The sequence below is a fragment of the Callospermophilus lateralis genome, chromosome X (assembly GCF_048772815.1).
Source record: "Callospermophilus lateralis isolate mCalLat2 chromosome X, mCalLat2.hap1, whole genome shotgun sequence".
Taxonomy (NCBI): domain Eukaryota; kingdom Metazoa; phylum Chordata; class Mammalia; order Rodentia; family Sciuridae; genus Callospermophilus; species Callospermophilus lateralis.
Window position 1 is genome coordinate 5689476 of NC_135325.1, and position 5461 is coordinate 5694936.

The following is a 5461-nucleotide window of genomic DNA, read 5'->3' on the forward strand; positions in this document are numbered from 1 at the left end:
ACCTTTATTTTATTTTTTAAAATTTTTTTATTAGTTGCTCAAAACTTTACAATGATCTTGACATATCATACATTTGATTCAAATAGGGTACGTAATCTTATTTTTCCACGTGTACAGATTGCAGGATCACATTGGTTATACAGCCACGTTTATACATAGGGCCATACTAGTGTCTATTGTATTCTGTTACCCTTCCTATCCCCCCTCCCCTCCCCTCCCATCACCTCTTTCTACCCAATCTACTGTGACACGTTTCTCTCTCTCTCTCTCTCTCTCTCTCTCTCTCTCTCTCTCTCTCTCTCTCTCTCTCTTTTCTTCCCCCTCACACCATCTTATATGAAATTTTGCATAACAATGAGGGTCTCCTACCATCTTCTGTGCAATTCCCCTTCTCTCTCCCATTCCCACACACCTCTCCTCCCTATTTAATGGTAATCTTCTCATGCTCTTCCTCCCTGCTGTGTTTTGAGTCGCCCCCCTTATATCAAAGAAGACATTCTGCATTTGTTTTTGAGGGATTGGCTAGCTTCACTCAGCATAATCTGTTTCAGTGCCATCCATTTCCCTGCAAATGCCATGATTTTGTTATTTTTTAGTGGATAGACCTTTATTTTATTTATTTATATGCGGTACTGAGAATTGAACCCAGTGCTTCACACATGCCAGGCAAGTGTGCTACTACTGATCACAGCCCCAGCCCCATACTTATATTCTTGATAGCTGTCATTCTGAATAGAGTAAGATGAAATCTCAGTGTAGTTTTAACTTGCATTTCTCTAATTGCTAATGATTTTGAACATTTTTCCATATATTTGTTGACTGATTGTATTTCTCCTTCTGTCTATTCAGCTCCTTTGCCTCTAACTTGCAATCCTCCTGCCACAGTCTCCTGAGTGGCTATGATTAGAATGACTTTTTATTTATTCAATTTTTAAAAAATTTTTAGTGGAGAGTGGCAATGGTATCTGTGTGATCTGCGGAGGTGGTCAGACCTCGGCCAAGAGCATAAAAGATGACAACAGCAGCCAGGCCGACTTTTGAACCTGCAAGAGGTGGAAGAGGAAAAGGAGAAGGTGATTTGAGCCAACTCTCAAAGCAGTATTCAAGCAGAGATCTTCCCTCTCATACAAAGATAAAATACAGACAAACTACTCAGGATGCCCCTGAAGAGGTTCGTAACCACGACTTCAGGAGGGAGTTGGAAGAAAGAGAGAGAGCTGCTGCACAAGAAAAAAATAGAGATCGTCCAACCTGAGAACATACAACCTCCTCTTCAGTGTCAAAGAAGCCTCGGCTAGATCAGATTCCTGCTGCCAACCTGGATGCGGATGATCCTCTAACAGATGAGGAAGATGAAGATTTTGAAGAGGAGAGTGATGATGATGATACTGCAGCTCTCCTTGCAGAACTAGAAAAAATTAAAAAAGAAAGAGCAGAAGAGCAGGCCAGGAAGGAACAAGAACAAAAAGCTGAAGAAGAGAGAATTCGTATGGAGAACATTCTGAGTGGAAACCCTCTTCTTAATCTCACTGGCCCTTCCCAGCCTCAGGCCAACTTCAAAGTTAAAAGAAGGTGGGATGACGATGTTGTGTTCAAGAACTGCGCAAAAGGTGTAGATGATCAAAAGAAAGACAAAAGATTTGTAAACGATACACTGCGATCTGAATTTCACAAAAAATTCATGGAGAAATATATTAAGTAGTACAGTTTTATGTGCTTAATTAAAGACTGTAAAATGTTAAGGATCAAAAAAAAATTTTTTTAGTTGTAGTTGGACACAATACCTTTATTTATTTATTTATTTTTGACTTTTTATTTATTTTTTTATTGGTTGTTCAAAACATTACAAAGCTCTTGACATATCATATTTCATACATTAGATTCAAGTGGGTTATGAACTCCCATTTTTACCCCAAATACAGATTGCAGAATCACATTGGTTACACATCCACATTTTTACATAATGCCATATTAGTAACTGTTGTATTCTGCTACCTTTCCTATCCTCTAGCACAATACCTTTGTTTATTTATTTTTATGTGGTGCTGAAGATTGAACCCAGGGCCTCACACATGCTAGGCGAGTACTCTACCGCTGAGCCACAACCCCAGCCCCATAGAATGAATTTTTTTTAAAATTTTTAGTTGTTTATGGACCTTTATTTAATTAATTTATTTATATGCAGGGCTGAGAATTGAACACAGTATCTCACATATACTAGACAAGTGCTCTACCACTGAGCCACAACCCCAGCCCCTAGAATGACTTTTTAAAGAGATATTTATTTCTCTTAAAAATTATCTGAAACAACTGGGTGCAGTGGCCCACGCCTATAATCCCAGCATCTTGGGAGGCTGACGCAGGAAGATAGCAAGTAAGATTGCTGATAGCCAGCCTCAGCAATTAGGCGAGGCCCAAAGCAACTCAGTGAGACCCTGTCACTAAATAAAATACAAAATAGGGCTGGGGAGGTGGCTCAGTGGTTAAGTGCCCCTGAGTTCAATCTCTGGTACCCTCCCCCCGAAAAAAAAGAATTATCCAAAACATATAAACAAGGCAAAAGGGTGAATGTCCTTCCAATGTCATATGGCAGCATTGTCCAAAAGTGCTGTCCAAAGATTATTTCATTCTCTAGGAGAATGTACCCTTATTTGACATACTAGTTTCTGTTATTGGGGTTCATACTCTTTATGACTTACATGTTGCCATGTGGGGGCTCTGGCCCAGGAAACAGATTCAGGGTGTGGTAGGTGGAAGAAGATGCCAGGCGCAGGTAGGATAGTAGGGATTTAAAAATATATATTTATTCTTAAGTTTTAGGTGGACACAATATCTTATTTTACATTTATGTGGTGCTGAGGATAGAACCCAGTGCCTCATGCATGCTAGGCGAGCGCTCTACCACTGAGCCACAAACCCCAGCCCCATAGAGATCTTTTATTCAGTGATGACCACAGGCATTAGTCAGCCCCCACTTCAGCTTCAAGCCTCATCCAGTTCCATTTTAGCCCTGCCACCTTAGCTCATTTAAATAAGCCATTTTTATATGCAGGCCAAACAAAGAAGGCACATTGCGAGCAGGTTACATGATGGGAGGGGGGCGCTTGCTTACAAGTTAATGTTTATGACCTTGAATCACAGTGTTTCTGGCCTTGACTAACCCCAACATAGTTGGTTCCTAGCCCTGGCTACAAACTAAAAACATACCATAGCCCGCCAAAATCTCAGTGAGGGAGCCTAACTACAGCCATTTGGGGCCTGACCCAGCACATGTTAACTTGTGGATTTTTACTCAAAGAGGTGTCTAATAGAAAGGATAACCCCACAGTTATGGTTTTATTGTCCTGTAAGATATTAACAGTTTTGTTGCTAACTTAAACTTATTGTGGCATGTTTTTCCTGCTTGAATATACAAATTTCACCCTTTTCCCTTTTTCTTTTTAAGAGATGGGAGTCTCTTAAAAAGTACTCTTAAAAAGTAGCCCAGGCTGGGCTGGGGTTGTGGCTCAGTGGTAGAGCACTTGCCTTTGCACATGTGAGGCCCTGGGTTAGATCCTTAGCACCACATAAAAATAAATAAATAAAATAGAGATGTTGTGTCCAACTACAACTAAAAAATAAATATTAAAAAAAGTAGCCCAGGCTGGTCCAGAACTCCTGGACTCAAAAGATCCTTCTTCCTTGGCCTTTCAAGTAGCTAAGATCATAGATGCATACCACCATGTCCAGCTATAAATTTGTTTCTTAAATGATTTTTAAATCAGCTTTGCTGTGTTGCAGATTTCTTTGCTAATTAAGTACATTTTCTTACATACTTTTATTCTATATTTAGGACCATGTGGGGGCAGGATAAAGATCTGGGATCTTGCTGTTCCTTTAAAATAATGTTCATGAACTCTGGTTTTGGCTCCACCCCGCACCTCACCTTCAGAGTGCTCTCTCCCTCCAATTCCTAAGCCTTTCTGGAGTTCTATGACATGAATCATCTTGCTTCTTATTAGCTTCCCACCTGGCAGGCACTTAGCTTTTTCTGCTTCATTATGTCATTTGGCACTTGGCCATCTACTTTCTAGCTTTTAAAAATTTTCAAAATTTGTCATTATCTCATTTGCTGTCATATTTTTTGGAGCTTTCTGTTTCTTTGTGAGTTTATGCCTTAAAAATGTCCTTTCTAATGGGGTTTGAAGAGGGGCCCATATATGTTTGAGATCAATCTGCTTTGTTTAACAGGAACTGGATGTGATTTTAAAATATACTCCCCAATGCAGCAGTGGTTTCTTTTTCCATCAAAGGAAGAAATTCATCCAAGGTTGAGAGAGGGTCAAACTCCTGGTGATTGAGTCATTTGTACTTCAATTTGATCTTCTTTAAAATATATGTTTTAAAATTATTTATGCCCAATATTGCTGAACATTAGAATCATGGCATTTTGGATCCTGAGTGATACATTTAGGCTATTCAATGTATTATCTGAATCGATGAATTGTACCTTGGAAAGTAGCAAGCACTGGAATGTACAGATGTGGTCTTTACTGGCATTATCAGTGTTATGTTTGCATGAGCATCTTTCTTTCTTTTTGATAGTTTTAATGAATTCAGCATGGAAAAGCCATCTTTTACAGGATGCCTATGACTTTTCACAGGGTACCAAAGAAACATACACTGAATGGTGGCAATTTAGCCAGATTGCTTCCACATTGAATGAAGAAGCATATTGCTGACATCCAGCTGTCCTGAGTGGATAAAGGAGTGTGAAAAATTTCGTAGTTTTTTTTTTCTCATGATATAGTTGACATCTATCATTAACCCTGTCTCCATGACCATTCAAACTTTTCTTGGTAAGATTCTCTGATTTTCCTTTGGAACACCAGCTTTTCTTGTGTATCATGCTGTGTGCTTTGGGGAGAGTGGAATTCATCCCTAGCTCAAGGGATGGATAGTAACTCAATTGTGGCCAAAGCACTGGTTTCCCTTGGCCACAGAATTTGATTCACAGAAGGGCATGTGACACAGTCAGAATTAGCCAATACATTCAAGTAGACTTTAATTGGTGCTAGGAGAAGACTAGTATGTTGGACTCTTTTTTAATATTTATTTTTAATTGTAGATGGACACAATACCTTTATTTCATTTTTATGTGGTGCTGAGGATCAAACCCATTGCCTCACGCATTCTAGGCAAGCACTCTACCACTAAGCCCCAGCCCTAGCCCTGGTATTCTGGACTTTTACCTGAGAGTTTATGGGATTGGGACAAATGGGATACACTCTGTAGAGTCTGAAAATGAAGCTAACATGGCAGAAGGTAGAGGAAAGATGGAGACAAAAACACTTGTGTAGATTTTACTTCGGTGTCTGAATTCAGCTGTATGAGCCAATACATGCTGTGTGACTTGAGGCAGTTGCAATTATTTTTCTGTCACTTGCCACCAATCTGACTCACCTCAAAAAGTCTCACAATG

General features: G+C 39.6%; 1 pseudogene; it reads left to right on the forward strand.

Annotated features, from left to right (window-relative positions):
- Nucleotides 1-954: 954 nt before the first annotated feature.
- LOC143639048 (spliceosome-associated protein CWC15 homolog pseudogene) lies at nucleotides 955-1742 on the forward strand (annotated as a pseudogene).
- Nucleotides 1743-5461: the final 3719 nt, after the last annotated feature.